General features: G+C 56.5%; 1 protein-coding gene across 5 annotated transcripts in view; it reads right to left on the reverse strand.

Moving 5' to 3' along the window:
• Positions 1–8,401, reverse strand: part of smarca2 (SWI/SNF related BAF chromatin remodeling complex subunit ATPase 2) — a 133,943-nt gene extending 125,542 nt beyond the window's left edge. For 3 of the 5 annotated variants that reach the window (XM_072590682.1, XM_072590672.1, XM_072590636.1), the window contains exon 1: positions 8,208–8,400. The gene's annotated coding sequence lies outside the window, so the exon portion shown is untranslated. Of the gene's footprint in view, positions 1–7,673; positions 7,832–8,207 lie in introns of those variants that run through there. The other 2 variants (XM_072590663.1, XM_072590646.1) reach the window with 2 other exon arrangements.
• Positions 8,402–17,720: the final 9,319 nt, after the last annotated feature.

A 17,720-nucleotide genomic window follows, 5' to 3' on the forward strand; every position in this document is an offset into this window, starting at 1 on the left:
GGGGGAGAAGACGGGGAGGGGGGAGAAGACGGGGAGGGGGGAGAAGACGGGGAGGGGGGAGAAGACGGGGAGGGGGGAGAAGACGGGGAGGGGGGAGAAGACGGGGAGGGGGGAGAAGACGGGGAGGGGGGAGAAGACGGGGAGGGGGGAGAAGACGGGGAGGGGGGAGAAGACGGGGAGGGGGGAGAAGACGGGGAGGGGGGAGAAGACGGGGAGGGGGGAGAAGACGGGGAGGGGGGAGAAGACGGGGAGGGGGGAGAAGACGGGGAGGGGGGAGAAGACGGGGAGGGGGGAGAAGACGGGGAGGGGGGAGAAGACGGGGAGGGGGGAGAAGACGGGGAGGGGGGAGAAGACGGGGAGGGGGGAGAAGACGGGGAGGGGGGAGAAGACGGGGAGGGGGGAGAAGACGGGGAGGGGGGAGAAGACGGGGAGGGGGGAGAAGACGGGGAGGGGGGAGAAGACGGGGAGGGGGGAGAAGACGGGGAGGGGGGAGAAGACGGGGAGGGGGGAGAAGACGGGGAGGGGGGAGAAGACGGGGAGGGGGGAGAAGACGGGGAGGGGGGAGAAGACGGGGAGGGGGGAGAAGACGGGGAGGGGGGAGAAGACGGGGAGGGGGGAGAAGACGGGGAGGGGGGAGAAGACGGGGAGGGGGGAGAAGACGGGGAGGGGGGAGAAGACGGGGAGGGGGGAGAAGACGGGGAGGGGGGAGAAGACGGGGAGGGGGGAGAAGACGGGGAGGGGGGAGAAGACGGGGAGGGGGGAGAAGACGGGGAGGGGGGAGAAGACGGGGAGGGGGGAGAAGACGGGGAGGGGGGAGAAGACGGGGAGGGGGGAGAAGACGGGGAGGGGGGAGAAGACGGGGAGGGGGGAGAAGACGGGGAGGGGGGAGAAGACGGGGAGGGGGGAGAAGACGGGGAGGGGGGAGAAGACGGGGAGGGGGGAGAAGACGGGGAGGGGGGAGAAGACGGGGAGGGGGGAGAAGACGGGGAGGGGGGAGAAGACGGGGAGGGGGGAGAAGACGGGGAGGGGGGAGAAGACGGGGAGGGGGGAGAAGACGGGGAGGGGGGAGAAGACGGGGAGGGGGGAGAAGACGGGGAGGGGGGAGAAGACGGGGAGGGGGGAGAAGACGGGGAGGGGGGAGAAGACGGGGAGGGGGGAGAAGACGGGGAGGGGGGAGAAGACGGGGAGGGGGGAGAAGACGGGGAGGGGGGAGAAGACGGGGAGGGGGGAGAAGACGGGGAGGGGGGAGAAGACGGGGAGGGGGGAGAAGACGGGGAGGGGGGAGAAGACGGGGAGGGGGGAGAAGACGGGGAGGGGGGAGAAGACGGGGAGGGGGGAGAAGACGGGGAGGGGGGAGAAGACGGGGAGGGGGGAGAAGACGGGGAGGGGGGAGAAGACGGGGAGGGGGGAGAAGACGGGGAGGGGGGAGAAGACGGGGAGGGGGGAGAAGACGGGGAGGGGGGAGAAGACGGGGAGGGGGGAGAAGACGGGGAGGGGGGAGAAGACGGGGAGGGGGGAGAAGACGGGGAGGGGGGAGAAGACGGGGAGGGGGGAGAAGACGGGGAGGGGGGAGAAGACGGGGAGGGGGGAGAAGACGGGGAGGGGGGAGAAGACGGGGAGGGGGGAGAAGACGGGGAGGGGGGAGAAGACGGGGAGGGGGGAGAAGACGGGGAGGGGGGAGAAGACGGGGAGGGGGGAGAAGACGGGGAGGGGGGAGAAGACGGGGAGGGGGGAGAAGACGGGGAGGGGGGAGAAGACGGGGAGGGGGGAGAAGACGGGGAGGGGGGAGAAGACGGGGAGGGGGGAGAAGACGGGGAGGGGGGAGAAGACGGGGAGGGGGGAGAAGACGGGGAGGGGGGAGAAGACGGGGAGGGGGGAGAAGACGGGGAGGGGGGAGAAGACGGGGAGGGGGGAGAAGACGGGGAGGGGGGAGAAGACGGGGAGGGGGGAGAAGACGGGGAGGGGGGAGAAGACGGGGAGGGGGGAGAAGACGGGGAGGGGGGAGAAGACGGGGAGGGGGGAGAAGACGGGGAGGGGGGAGAAGACGGGGAGGGGGGAGAAGACGGGGAGGGGGGAGAAGACGGGGAGGGGGGAGAAGACGGGGAGGGGGGAGAAGACGGGGAGGGGGGAGAAGACGGGGAGGGGGGAGAAGACGGGGAGGGGGGAGAAGACGGGGAGGGGGGAGAAGACGGGGAGGGGGGAGAAGACGGGGAGGGGGGAGAAGACGGGGAGGGGGGAGAAGACGGGGAGGGGGGAGAAGACGGGGAGGGGGGAGAAGACGGGGAGGGGGGAGAAGACGGGGAGGGGGGAGAAGACGGGGAGGGGGGAGAAGACGGGGAGGGGGGAGAAGACGGGGAGGGGGGAGAAGACGGGGAGGGGGGAGAAGACGGGGAGGGGGGAGAAGACGGGGAGGGGGGAGAAGACGGGGAGGGGGGAGAAGACGGGGAGGGGGGAGAAGACGGGGAGGGGGGAGAAGACGGGGAGGGGGGAGAAGACGGGGAGGGGGGAGAAGACGGGGAGGGGGGAGAAGACGGGGAGGGGGGAGAAGACGGGGAGGGGGGAGAAGACGGGGAGGGGGGAGAAGACGGGGAGGGGGGAGAAGACGGGGAGGGGGGAGAAGACGGGGAGGGGGGAGAAGACGGGGAGGGGGGAGAAGACGGGGAGGGGGGAGAAGACGGGGAGGGGGGAGAAGACGGGGAGGGGGGAGAAGACGGGGAGGGGGGAGAAGACGGGGAGGGGGGAGAAGACGGGGAGGGGGGAGAAGACGGGGAGGGGGGAGAAGACGGGGAGGGGGGAGAAGACGGGGAGGGGGGAGAAGACGGGGAGGGGGGAGAAGACGGGGAGGGGGGAGAAGACGGGGAGGGGGGAGAAGACGGGGAGGGGGGAGAAGACGGGGAGGGGGGAGAAGACGGGGAGGGGGGAGAAGACGGGGAGGGGGGAGAAGACGGGGAGGGGGGAGAAGACGGGGAGGGGGGAGAAGACGGGGAGGGGGGAGAAGACGGGGAGGGGGGAGAAGACGGGGAGGGGGGAGAAGACGGGGAGGGGGGAGAAGACGGGGAGGGGGGAGAAGACGGGGAGGGGGGAGAAGACGGGGAGGGGGGAGAAGACGGGGAGGGGGGAGAAGACGGGGAGGGGGGAGAAGACGGGGAGGGGGGAGAAGACGGGGAGGGGGGAGAAGACGGGGAGGGGGGAGAAGACGGGGAGGGGGGAGAAGACGGGGAGGGGGGAGAAGACGGGGAGGGGGGAGAAGACGGGGAGGGGGGAGAAGACGGGGAGGGGGGAGAAGACGGGGAGGGGGGAGAAGACGGGGAGGGGGGAGAAGACGGGGAGGGGGGAGAAGACGGGGAGGGGGGAGAAGACGGGGAGGGGGGAGAAGACGGGGAGGGGGGAGAAGACGGGGAGGGGGGAGAAGACGGGGAGGGGGGAGAAGACGGGGAGGGGGGAGAAGACGGGGAGGGGGGAGAAGACGGGGAGGGGGGAGAAGACGGGGAGGGGGGAGAAGACGGGGAGGGGGGAGAAGACGGGGAGGGGGGAGAAGACGGGGAGGGGGGAGAAGACGGGGAGGGGGGAGAAGACGGGGAGGGGGGAGAAGACGGGGAGGGGGGAGAAGACGGGGAGGGGGGAGAAGACGGGGAGGGGGGAGAAGACGGGGAGGGGGGAGAAGACGGGGAGGGGGGAGAAGACGGGGAGGGGGGAGAAGACGGGGAGGGGGGAGAAGACGGGGAGGGGGGAGAAGACGGGGAGGGGGGAGAAGACGGGGAGGGGGGAGAAGACGGGGAGGGGGGAGAAGACGGGGAGGGGGGAGAAGACGGGGAGGGGGGAGAAGACGGGGAGGGGGGAGAAGACGGGGGGGGGGGAGAAGACGGGGGGGGGGGGAGAAGACGGGGGGGGGGGGAGAAGACGGGGGGGGGGGAGAAGACGGGGGGGGGGAGAAGACGGGGGGGGGAGAAGACGGGGGGGGGGAGAAGACGGGGGGGGGAGAAGACGGGGGGGGGAGAAGACGGGGGGGGAGAAGACAGTGAAGGGAGTGGGGGGGGGCAGGTGGAGACTGGAAGGGGGGGGGAGAAGAGAACTTGGGGGGGGGTGGGGAGAGAGACTGGGGGTGGGGGGGCACTGGGGGGGAGGGAAGACTGGGGGGGGGGGAGGAGACTGGGGGGGGGGAGGGGAGAGGGGAGACTTGGGGGGGGAGGGGAGACTGGGGGGGTGGAGGAGGGGAGACTGGGGGGGGGAGGAGGGGAGACTGGGGGGGGTAGGAGTGGAGACTGGGGGGGAGGAGGGGGGACTGGGGGGGGGGACTGGGGGGGGAAGACTGGGGGGGAGGAGGGGGGACTGGGGGGGGCGGGGAGACTGGGGGGAGTGGGGTGATTGAGGGGGGGGGAGTGGGGGGGGGGAGTGGGGGGGGGGAGTGGGGGGGGGGAGTGGGGGGGGGAGTGGGGGGGGGGGAGTGGGGGGGGGGGGAGTGGGGGGGGGGGAGTGGGGGGGGGAGTTGGGGTGGGGGTTGGGGGGGGGGGGAGAGACGGGGGGGGAGTTGGGGGGGGGGAAGACGGGGGGAGAGACGGGGGGGAGTTGGGGGGGGGGAAGACGGGGGGAGACGGGTGGGAGTTGGGGGGGGAATAGAGACGGGGGGGGAGAGACGGGGGGGGAGTTGGGGGGGGGAGTTGGGGGGGGGAATAGAGACTGGGGGAAGTGGGGGGGGGGAGACTGGAGGAGGGAGGGGGGTAGACTGGGAGGGGGGTAGACTGGGAGGGGGGAGACTGGGAGGGGGGAGACTGGGAGGGGTAGAGGTTAGTCTGTGGGGGTGAGGTTGTGTGGGGTGGGGTGGGATTGTGGGGGGTGACGTTGCTGGGGGGACATGGGGATGGGGTTGAGGTTGACGCTGTGGGGGAAGGGGGGGTGAGGCTGTGGGGATAGGGGGGTGGGGTAGGGATGTCGTGGAGGGAAGGGGGAGTGAGGTTGTGGTGTGGGAGGTTGTGAGGGTGGGAGGTGAAGGTTGTGGGGGAGGAGGGGAAGGTTATGGGGGTGGGTGGTGAGGGGAAGGTTATGGGGGTGGGTGGTGAGGGGAAGGTTGTGGGGGTGGGTGGTGAGGGGAAGGTTGTGGGGGTGGGTGGTGAGGGGAACGTTGTGGGGGTGGGTGGTGAGGGGAAGGTTGTGGGGGTGGGTGGTGAGGGGAAGGTTGTGGGGGTGGGTGGTGAGGGGAAGGTTGTGGGGGTGGGTGGTGAGGGGAAGGTTGTGGGGGTGGGTGGTGAGGGGAAGGTTGTGGGGGAGGGGGGGTAAGGTTGTGGGGGAGGGGGGGTGAGGTTGTGGGGGAGGGGGTTGTTGGGGGTGTGAGGTTGTGGGGCTGGGGAGGTGAGGTTGTGGGGCTGAGAGGGGGTGAGGTTGTGGGGTGAGGTTGTGGTGGGAGGGGTGTTGTGGCGGTGGAGGGTGTTGTGGCGGTTGGTGGATGTTATGGCGGGGAGGTTGGGGGGGTGGCTGTGAGGGGGGTGGGGGGGAGATTGTGGGGGGGAATGGATGAGGGGGTTGAGGTTGTGAGGGGTGTGTGGGGTGGTAGTTGTGAGGGGGCGGGGGGAGCGGTGAGGGGGCTGGGAGCGGTGAGGGGGTAGGGGAGGGTGAGGGGGTGAGGGGGTAGGGGTGTGTGTGTGTGTGTGGGTGTGTGGGTGTGTGTGTGGGGGTGTGTGGTGTTTGGGGGGTGTGTGTGTGTGGGGGGGGTGTGGGGGTGGGGGTGTGTGGGGGTGTGTGCGTGTGGTGTTTGGGGTGTGTGTGTGTGTGTGTGGGGGGGGGTGGTGTTTGGGGGGGGTGGGTGTGGGTGTGGGGGTGTGTGGGGGTGGGGGTGGTGTGGGGGTGTGTGCGTGTGGTGTTTGGGGGGGGTGTGTGTGTGTGGGGGTGGTGTTTGGGGTGTGTGTGTGTGGGGTGTGTTGGTGTGTGTGTGGGGGGGTGGTGTTTGGGGGGGTGTGTGGGGGTGTGTGTGTGGGGGGGGGGGTGTGTGTGGGGGGGGGGTGTGTGGGGGGGGGTGTGTGGGGGGGGGGTGTGTGGGGGGGGGTGTGTGGGGGGGGTGTGTGGGGGGGGGTGTGTGGGGGGGGGTGTGTGGGGGGGGGTGTGTGGGGGGGGGTGTGTGGGGGGGGGTGTGTGGGGGGGGGTGTGTGGGGGGGGGTGTGTGGGGGGGGGTGTGTGGGGGGGGTGTGTGGGGGGGGGTGGGGGGGGTGTGTGGGGGGGGGTGTAGTGGGGGGGGTGTGGGGGGGGGGGTGTGGGGGGGGGGGGTGTGGTGGGGGGGTGTGGGAGGGGGGGGTGTGGTGGGGGGGTGTGGGAGGGGGGGGGTGTGGGGGGGGGGGGTGGCGGGGGGGGGTGTGGGGGGGGGAGGTGGCGGGGGGGGGGGTGTGGGGGGGGGAGTGTGTGGAGGGGGGGTGTGTGGGGGGGGGGGGTGTGGTGGGGGGGGGGTGTGTGGGGGGGGTGTGTGGGGGGGGGTGTGTGGGGGTGGGGTGGTGTTTGGGGTGTGTTGGTGTGTGTGGGGTGTGTTGGTGTGTGTGGGGGGGTGGTGTTTGGGGGGGTGTGTGGGGGGGGGGTGTGTGGGGGGGGTGTGTGTGGGGGGGGGTGTGTGGGGGGTGTGTGTGGGGGGGGGTGTGTGGGGGGGGGGTGTGGGGGGGGGGTGTGGGGGGGGGGGGTGTGTGGGGGGGGGTGTGTGGGGGGGGGGTGTGTGGGGGGTGTGTGGGGGGGGGGGTGTGGGGGGAGTGTGGGGGTGGGGGTGGGGGGGGTGTGTGTGCGGGTGTGGGGGGGGGTGTGGGGGGGGTGTGGGGGAGGGGTGTGTGTGGGGGGGGGTGTGTGTGGGGGGGGGTGTGTGTGGGGGGGGTGTGTGTGGGGGGGGGTGTGTGTGGGGGGGGGTGTGTGTGGGGGGGGGTGTGGATGTGGTTGTGTGAGTGTGGGTGTGTGTGGGGGGGGGTGTTTGGGGGGGTGTGTGTGGGTGTGTGTGTGGGGGGGGGTGTGTGTGTGGGGGGGGTGTGTGTGGGGGGTGTGTGTGGGGGGGGGTGTTTGGGGGGTGTGTGTGTGTGGGGGGGGGGTGTGTGTGTGGGGGGGGTGTGTGTGGGGGGGGGTGTGTGTGGGGGGGGTGTGTGTGGGGGGTGGGGGGGGTGTGGGGGGGGTGTGGGGGGGGGTGTGTGTGGGGGGTGGGGGGGGGTGTTTGGGGGGTGTGGGGGTGTGTGTGTGTGTGTGGGGGGGGTGTGTGTGTGTGGGGGGGGGTGTGTGTGTGTGGGGGGGGGGGTGTGTGGGGGGGGGTGTGTGTGGGGGGTGGGGGGGTGTTTGGGGGTGTGTGTGTGTGTGGGGGGTGTGTGTGTGTGTGTGTGGGGGGGGGTGTGGGGGGGGGGTGTGGGGGGGTGTGTGGGGGTGGGGGTGTGTGGGGGGGGGTGGGGGGGGTGTGTGGGGGGGGGTGGGGGGGTGGGGGGGGTGTTTGGGGGGTGTGTGTGTGGGGGGGGGTGTGTGTGTGTGGGGGGGGGGGGGGGGGGGGTTGCGGTGCGAGTACCGGGGCCTGTCACTCACTGAGGCGGGAGCAGGCCTCGGGCGGGAACCTTCCCTGAACACGGAGCCGTCCCCGCTCCCGGGAGAGAGAGCGATCAGAGACCCGCCCGAAACACAGAGAGTCCCCGGGCCCGGGGCCGGGGCCGGGGCCGCCGACAGGATCCACTCACCTGCGGCAGAGAGAGAGGGAGCGGCCACGCGTCAGGCCCCGGCCCCGGCCCCGGGGCGGAAACAGAACCGGAGAAAAGCGCGGCTCCTACCGCGGGGAGAGCGGGGGGGAGAGGGAGGCACGGCCCGAGCCCCAGCCCCGAGCTCCGAGCCGCCGTGGCCCCAGCCCCGAGCTCCGAGCCGCCGTGGCCCCAGCCCCGAGCTCCGAGCCGCCGTGGCCCCAGCCCCGAGCCCCGAGCCGCCGTGGCCCCAGCTCCGAGCCGCCGTGGCCCCAGCCCCGAGCTCCGAGCCGCCGTGGCCCCAGCCCCGAGCTCCGAGCCGCCGTGGCCCCAGCCCCGAGCTCCGAGCCGCAGCACTCAGCCTCCATTCCCCAAGTTAGCGAGTGGCCAGCTTCAGAAAGCCAGCACCGACCCCGCCAAAAGAAAATCCATGTCGGTCTCAGAAAGTGCAAAAAAAGGTTAAAACTGCAACAGTTTTAGCATGTTTCTAAAAAAAAGCGAATTAAATTAAAACTGTAAAATACATGGAGATCTTACCCTTCAATATTGCATTAACTGACTCACTCCAGGGCATCGGAATTTGTGAAAACAGTTGGGGGCGCTTTTACTTATATATTTATTATTTTTTTATATATTGTAACCTTTTTTTGAGGACTTTTTTTTCTATAATTGAGTGGCAAAGAGTTGTTCTCATTGGTGAAGTGACAGCCATCAACTTGCCTTTTCCTTCAATCCTCTTCCTTCTATTTGGTTAGTTTCTCTAACTCACCAACAACAGGAAATCCCACCTCCACACTCTAACTTCATTGGTTACTGTACTTACAACACTAATCATTTCATCAAATCCCACAAACCCTGCATTTGTTCAGAAAATACCAGAAGTTTTATATGGGTTAAAACAAGCACAGACGTGAAAAAAAAATCCATCCTCTCCTCTTTCCCCCCTTTTAACCTTATTTTTAACCCTCCTGATTTTTGACTATCTAGGATCAGGATTAGGCCATTCACCCTATTCCACCAATCAATGAGATAATGCTGATCTGTTGTCTTAAACTCCACATATCTACCTTGGCCCACATCCCTTAATGCAAAGTAAAAAAATTGTGTTACAAAGTTAAAACCTATTACCTACCTATTATTTGCTTATCTATGCTACTTAACAATGTGATTGTATTGCTCGCAAGACAAAGCTTTTCACTGTGCCTCGGTACATGTGACAGTAAATTCCATTCCATTCAATTCAATTCAAAATCACACAACGCTGGGTTATAGTCCAACAGATGTACTTAGACTATAGCCTGGTGTTGTGTGATTTTTAACTTTGTACACCCCAGTCCAACACCGGCACCTCCAAATCACAACTGGTTCAGGAGCAGCTTCTTCCTCACTGTTATTAGAATGCAGAATGGATCTCTCTAATTTCAAATCCAATGTTGACCTTGCTTTTTTGCACCTCCTGTGCATTTGTAACCTGGTATGCCTTGTTCTGTCAAAGCACGCTATGATCTAGTTTGTAATGATCTTCCTGTACTGCTTGTAAAATAAGACTTTTCACTGTACTTAGGTACACATGACAACAATAAACTAAATCAAATCCAAATTGGTCTCAGATTTAAAATTAACAACTGATCATGCATCCACTGCCAATTTTGGAAGAGAGATCCAAATATCTCCTATTCTTTGTATGCAGATGTGCTTCCTAGCATCTGTCTTGAACAGTCTCGTCCTCATTCTCAGACTCTGCCCCTAGTTCTCCAATTCCCAACCAGTGGAAATAGTTTTATACCCTGTATTTTCCTGTTATACTTCATAAATAACAATATCATAATCAAAATATAGTGACTCTGCATTGTTTTTTAAATGGGAGTGGCATTGGGGAGGGGAAATTTGAAAATTAGGAGTGAAGTTTACTTATTTTGCCTGGGTCATTGATCATTGAAAATCATCAAAGCTGGGGGTACAGGATTGTGATGTCAACACAAATAAAACAAGCAATCATAACGCATAACATGAACAATTATTAAAACAAAACATAAAGTATAAAATAACAAAAGTATTACATAGTTATTAACAGTTAAATATATAAACATGTTGCAAAATGCAGTTCTTACAAACTAAAAGTAAAAAGTGACGCATTTGAGTGGCTCAGTGGTTAGCACCTCTGCCTCATAGTGCCAAGGACCTTGGTTCGACTCCACTCTCATGTGGAGTTTGTACATTCTCCCCATGTCTGCATGGGTTTCCATCTGGGTGCTCTGGTTTCCTCCAACAGTCTACAGGTGTGCAGGTTAGGGTGGTTTGACCATGCTAAATTGCCCCTAATGTGTGGGCTAGGTGGGTTAGCCATGGAAAATGCAGGGCTAAGGGATGGAATTGGTCTGGGTGGGATGCTCTATAGAGGGTTGTTGTGGACTCAATGGCCTGCTTCCACACATAGGGATTCTATGGTTTTGTATTAAAGTCCACAAATTAAGTTTATTGGGACATGTTAATTAAATTCACAACAGTTAGATTAGATCACTTACAGTGTGGAAACAGGCCTTTTGGCACAACAAGTCCACACCGACCCTCCGAAGAGCAACCCACCCAGACCCATTCCCCTACATTTACCCCTCCACCTAACACTACAGGCAATTTAGAATGGCCAATTCACCTAACCTGCACAATGTTGGACTGTGGGAGGACACTGGAGCAAACCCATGCAGACACGGGGAGAATGTGCAAACTCCACGGAGACAATTGCCTGAGGCAGGAATTGAACCCGGGTCCCTGGGACTGTGAGGCGGCAGTGCTAACCACTATGCCACCATACTGCCCGGATGCTTCCTTCAGAATTGGCATGGGAAGATAATATTCCAAAATAATGGATGTGTTAGCCTATGTTGCTGAGGAGCAAGGGGTTGACATTTTTAGCAGTGAAAGGTCATGTGATGAAAACTGCACAAATACATTCAACCCAATGAGCACTCCAATCTTAAAATGAATTAGGAGATTAATTTCTACTTGATACTGTTTTGAAGATTTTGACACAGAACTTTAAGAGTCTAAATGTAGGAAGTAAACCCATCAGTGCAGCTGAAATTAATTAAAAGTGAAATAAGTGATGGTCTCAGTAACGCTGAACCTGAAACCATTAATGGTTGGCATAAAAGTCCTCCTGTTCATGAATGTCTGTGGGAAAAGAAAATTTGCCAACTTTACACAATCTTAGATCAATGGAAAGTGCAGGAGGGTATTCCAGGAGCAGCACCAGGCATATTTAAAAAGGAGGCCTAAACCTAGTGAAGCTACAAAATAGGATGAATAGCATAAGCAGCAAGTGAGAAACAGAGTTTAGCAATCCCACAATCTCATAATCTAAGATGTGCAGTCCTGCCACTGCCAGTTATGAATGGTAATGGACGACTAAACAACTCACTGGAGGTGGACATGCCACTAATATCCCGATCCTCAATGATGAAAGAGCTGTGCACATCAGTGCAAAGATAAGGCTGAAGAATTCGCAACGATTTTAAGTCAGGAGTGCCAATGTTTATCTTGTCCTCTTCCAGAGTATGTCAACAAATAATGGGAAGTACGGGATACTGCAAGAGATATGGTCTGACAACATCTGGCAATAATACTGAAAACATCTCCAGAACTTGCTGGCCAAGATATTCTTGTACAACTGCAACATTGGCATCGACTCAACAATGTGGGAAATTGCCCATGTATGTTTGTACACAAAAAGCAGGACAAATCTAAACCAGTCAATTACTGTCCCATCAGTCTACTCTCTTATCATCAGTAAAGTGATGGAAGGTGTCACTAACAGTGCCATCAAGCAGCATCTGCTCAGCAATAACCTGCTCAGAGATGTCCAGTTTGGGTTCTGCCATGGTCACTCAGGCCCTGACCTCATTCCAGCTTTGGTTCAAACATGGTCAAAAAAGCTGAATTCCAGAGGTGAAACGAGGTGAGGTAGGAGTGACTGCCCTTGACATCAAGATCATCCTGATTGAGTGTGGCATCAGGGAGCCTGAGCAAAACAAGTCAGTACAAATTAGGGGGAAAATTCTTTACTGGATGAAGTCATACCGAGCACAAAGGAAATTGGTTGTGTTGTTGGAGGTCAATCAACACAGCTCCAGGACATCGCTGCAGGAGTTCCTCAGTAAAGTGTCCTCGGCCAAACCATCTTCAGCTGCTTCATCAATGACCTCCTTTCCATCATAAGGTCAGAAGTAGGGATGTTCACTAATGAATGCACAATGTTCAGCACCATTCATGAGTCCTCAGACACTGAGGCAGCCTGTGTCCAAAAACACCGAGACCTGGACAATATCCAGGTTTGGGCTGAAAAGTGCTGAGGAACATTTATGCCACACAAAAACCAGGCAATAAGCATTTCTAATAACAAGAAATCTAGCCATCATTCTTTGATGTGTAATAATGTTTAAACCACTGCATCCTGCATTATCAATATCCTGGGGCCTACCCTTGACCATAAACTGAACTGGATTACCAATATAAATATGTGGCTATTTGGGATGGGCAACAAATGACAGCCTTGCGTATGAAGTCTACTTCTGGAAGCACAGTGGCTCAGTGGTTAGCACTGCTGCCTCACAACACCAAGGACCTGGGTTCAATTCCACCCTTAGGCAACTGTCTGTGTGGGGTTTGCACATTCTTCTTGTGTCTGCGTGGGTTTCCTCCCATAGTCCAAAGGTGCACAGGATAGGTTGATTGGCCACACTAAATTGCTCATAGTATCCAGGGATGTGCAGACTAGGTGGATTAGCTGTGGAAAATGCAGGGATCAGGTGGGTCTGGATGGGGTATCTGATGGGCTGAGTGACCTGCTCCCACCTGTAGGAATTCTATAACAAACAATAAATTATCTGCAATACATTCCCTGATAGCAGATTCAATGCTAACATTCAAAAGGAAAGAAAATTCTGTTTCCGTGAACAGGGTAAGTAATCAGTAACTTTTTCCAAGTTTGCAGACACAGTAAACTGAGTGGTACCCACCTCTGAACAGACTAGAATGTACCTGGTGTGTAAAACAACTGGCTTGAGAAAGTTAGGTTTGCCTATATTGTTTTGACACATTCAACAACAATTTGCCTTTAATGTTGCTGGAGGTATCACCTTTTTCTCATTCATGGGATGTGGGCGTCACTGGCTAGGTCAGCATTTATTGCCCAGGCCCAGTTTCTGCCGCATCTGCTCCCAGGAGGACCAATTCCACTGCAGAACACATTTCCTTCTTCAAAGACCACAATTTCCCCTCCCATATGGTCGATGATGCCCTCTGGTTCATCTCATCCACACTCCGCATTTCTGCCCTAGAACCCCACCCCTCCAATCACAACAAGGGCAAAACCCCCGGTGCTCACCTTCCACCCCACCAACCTCCGAATACATTGCATCATCCTCCACCATTTCCGCTACCTACAAATGGACATCACCATAGATATATTTCCCTCCCCACACCTATCTGCGTTCCGCAAAGACCATTCCCTCCACGACTCCACCTTCCCCTCCCAGCACCTTTCCCTGCCACCACAACAATTGCAAAACCTGTGCCCACACCTCCCCCCTTATCTCCGTCCAAGGCCCCAAAGGAGCCTTCCACATCCATCAAAGTTTCACCTGCACTTCCACACTTGTCATTTACTGCAGCTGTTGCTCCCGATGCAGTCTGCTCTACATTAGGGAGTCAGGACACCTACTTGCAGAGCACCTCAGAGAACATCTCCGGGATACACACATGAAACAACCCCACTACCCCATGGCCGAACACTTTAACCCCCTCCCACTCCACCAAGGACTTGCAAGTGCTAGGCTTCCTCCATCGCCTAACACTAACCACCCAATGCCTGGAGGAAGAATGCCTCATCTTCTCCCTTGGGACCTTCCAACCACATGGGATTAATGTGGACTTCACCAGTTTCCTCATTTCCCTTCCCTCAACCTTATCCTAGATCTAACCTTCTAACTCGGCACTGCCCTCATGATCTGTCCTACCTGTCTACCTTCCTTCCCACCTACCTGCTCCACTCTCCTTTCTGACCTATCACTATTACCTCCACCTCCATCTACCTATTGCACTCTCAGGTATAGAACATAGAACAGTAAAGCACAGAACAGGCCCTTCAGCCCACGATGTTGTGCTGACCACTGATCCTCATGTATGCACCCTTAAATTTCTGTGACCATATGCATGTCCAGAAGTCTCTTAAATGTCCCCAATGACCCTGCCTCCACAACTGCTGCTGGCAACGCATTCCATGCTCTCACAACTCTCTGTGTAAAGAACCCGCCTCTGACATCCCCTCTATACTTTCCTCCAACCAGTTTAAAACTATGACCCCTCGTGTTAGTCATTTCTGCCCTCTTCTCCACAACCCCACCCCCCCCTCCCATTCATCTCTCCACCTCCTTGGTTCACAAGCCTCATTCCTGATGAAGGGCTTATGCCCAAAACGTTAATTCCAGCTCCTCAGATGCTGCTTGCTCTGCTGTGCTTTTCCAGCACCACACTCCTGACTCTGATCTCCAGTATCTGCAGTCCTCACTTTCTCCTGGTTTCACTTGATAAATTGCTAGTGACTACGTTCTTAGTTAGTATTCCCACAGTGCTGGTAGTGAGAGTATTTCAGGGTTTAGTTCAGCGACAGTGAATAATTGGTAATTCAGCTTAAAAGCAGGATAGTGCATAGCTTTGAGAGGTATGCATACTTACTGGTGGACCCATGGAGATGTTACCTTTGATCTTTGAGTAGTAGGTATCATGGGTTTGGAAGCTGCTGTCTCATAGACAAAACACAACACAGCTAGTATTCTCCAGTGGTGGAAAAAGGGAATGTTAGAGATAATGTTTAAAATGCCAGTTGAGAAGGTTGAGGAATTACAGAAGTTTGAATGTGGGAAACCATTTGGGATGTTTGAGAAAATTCAAATCTGGAAGAAACAATAACATGGATGAAGTAGTTGGAACTCTATTGTTAATGTACATGTTTAAACTTTTTTTAAAAATCTGTTCATGGGATGTGGGAATTGTTGGCTGGCCAGCATTTATTGGCCAATTTTAATTGTTCTGGAGAAGGTGTTGGAGAAGATCATAGGGTATAGGTTCACTTATAGTGCTGTTATTGAGTGAGCTCCATTCCTGAAGAAGGGCTTATGCCCGAAACGTCGATTCCCCTGCTCCTTGGATGCTGCCTGACCTGCTGCGCTTTTCCAGCAACACATTTTTCAGCTCTAATCTCCAGCATCTGCAGTCCTCACTTTCTCCTGAGCTCCAGGAGTTTGACTCAGTGACAGTGAAAGAACAGTGATATCTTTCCATGTCAAAATGGCATGAATATTTGAGAGGAAATTGGTGGTATACCAATGGATTGGTTGCCCTTATTCTTCTTGGTAGCAGAGGTTGTGGATTTGGAAGGTGCCATCTAAGGAGCTTAGGTGAATTGCAACCATGCATCTTGTAGCTGGTACACACTGCTGCCACTGTGCATTGGTGGTGGAGGGAGTGACTGTTGAAAGTGCTGAATGGCCAATGGCAGATTGCTTTTTGCAGGATCTTGTCAGATTTCTTGAGTGATGTTGGAGCTGCATTCATTTGGGGAACTGGGGAGAATTCTGGCACACTCAAACCTGTGCCTTCCAGACAGCCATGGGGGAGATGAGAAGTGACGTGCTCTTTGCAGAATTCCTAGCCTCTGAATTGCTCACGGGGCCAACCATTTTATAAGGCTGATTGTGTTTTCAACTGATATTGCTGAGGGCAATGTGCATTTCAAAACTAAAAGATAAAGGACAATATTGCTGGGTCGGCAAACCAAGATGAAGTGCACAACATTAAGTTCTGTATAAAGAACATTTCACAAATGCTTATAGAGAATTAAATAGCTTCCACCTCCCTGTGCAACAAGCTTTTAATGAGTTTCTTTTTTACAAACAAAAGGGGGCTTGAACAAATTAGCTCGTTGTAGCTAGATAGTGGGAAAAAGGCACATAACCTTCAGAAAATTTAATACAGAGGAATGTTTATTTGAAAAAAAAGCAACAAGTATAATACTGCAGTTCTGAAAATTGGGTCTAAATGTTATGAAGATACTGCATTGGGGAAGGTCAATTAAATGATTCACTGAACTGATGACCGAACTGAGAGAATATGCTGACTAGAAAAGAGGAAGCAGCTTGGAGCTGTTTTCTTAAGAAAAGAGTGAAGGTTGGGAGCAACCTGATCTCAATATTTTTAGGGTAGAAGTGAAGTAAATGAATCCATTTGAGGGGAAGAGGAAAGCTGGGGATCATAAATATGAGATTGCCAGGAATAATCCAAAGGACGTTTTGGAGGGAGGCCTTTTTATTCAAAGAATGTGGAACTAACTATCAAAAGAAGTAGTTGAGGTGAATAGAATAGATATATTTAAGAGAAAGATGGTAAAGCAAACATAAAGAAAGGCATAATCTTCCTGTGTAAAGTACTATGTGTATAAGTACCGGTATGCAAGTACTGTGTCCAGTTCTGTTCTCCTTATTACAGGAAGGATATTATTAAACTGGGGCGGGTTTAGAAGAGATTTACGAAGATGGAGAATGGAGGGTTTGAGTTATAAGAAGAGGCTGCATAGGCTGGGAGGTTTTTTTTCCATTGGAGCATAGGAGATTAGGGTGATCTTAACAAGGTTTATAAAGTAATGAGACATATAGATAAAATGAATGGCAAGTGTATTTTCCCCAGGGTGGGGGATTTCAAAACTAGGGGGCACTAAGGTGAGAGGAGAAAGATTTTAAAAAGACATGACCGTCAATTTCTTTACACAGAGAATTGTTCATGTGTGAAATAAACCTCCAGAAGACGTGGTGAGTCCGGGTACAGTTACAACAGTTACGTGACATTTGGATAGTTCCATGAATGGTAAATGTTTGGAGGGATATGGGCCAAGTACACACAGGTGGGGCTAGTTTAGTTTGGGAATGGTTTGACCAAAGGATTTACATGTCTCTATGACTCTATGAATAGATAAATATGTTGACATTGTTTGACAGAGTCCAACAGAAGTGTGCTTGTGTGCAGTCTAAATACTGATGAACCAGTTAGGCCAAATGGCGCATTCCTTTCCAAAAGCTTCATGTAATTCAACAACAAGGGGCTAGAAAATCCATTAGTTTATGCAACATCATCAGGGAAGCCTCTCATCACCAAACTGAAACATTGGGCCAAATCTTATATTTTTTGGCCTAGTCGAGTTGTGTTGGATTTTTTGGAAGGTTTCCGCTGTGAGGCCTGGCTAGTTTTCTCACCGTATCTAATGAAACTAGTCTCATTAATTAGTGAGGCACCCCCTTCTAGCTCAATCTCAACACGCACTCCCAGACAACTCGCCATTCAGCGCATATCTCAAAATTCACAGGCAGCCCTTGCACCTGCACCATCTTTCAAAGCCAAGTACTGTTAGCCTGGAGCTCTTCTGCATGGCTCCGACATTGACCATAGATATGACAGACTGGGAAAATGGGCACCCCACCCTGAGTGGCAGGGACCTGAAGGTTCAGAGGTAGGACTTCCTCTTCATCTAGGGCCAACAGTGGAGACCATGACACTAGACCATGACACTTTTCACTACACCTCCCTACCTGCAAAGGTAACAACTGTGCTTCCACTTTCATATCTCTTAAAACCTGAGACTCTTTTATTCCAGGAGGAAAGTAGTCCACCATTGGACAGAAAGAGCTAAGATAGGATTTAGCTCCTCGCCCTGTATATGGAGACCACCCTGATTCAGAGTATCCTGAGTGGCTGACTGACCAAGCCCACACACTGGTATTAGAGGATGCCCTCGACTTACTGTGCCAGGACCCTGAGCAAAAGGCTGACTCCTCAGCAACACAGTCCTGCTGACAACAATGGCATGCCTTTTGCCTTTGTATCTGCGCTAAACAAGGCAAGACAGAAGTAATATGACTCTGGTGTCCGTGGCTAATGGGCAAAGGGCAAAAAAGACAAGAAAAGGCAATGCAAGGATGGTGAGAGCAGTCAGGTAAGCTCAGA

The sequence above is a fragment of the Chiloscyllium punctatum genome, chromosome 2, assembly GCF_047496795.1.
Source record: "Chiloscyllium punctatum isolate Juve2018m chromosome 2, sChiPun1.3, whole genome shotgun sequence".
Lineage (NCBI taxonomy): Eukaryota > Metazoa > Chordata > Chondrichthyes > Orectolobiformes > Hemiscylliidae > Chiloscyllium > Chiloscyllium punctatum.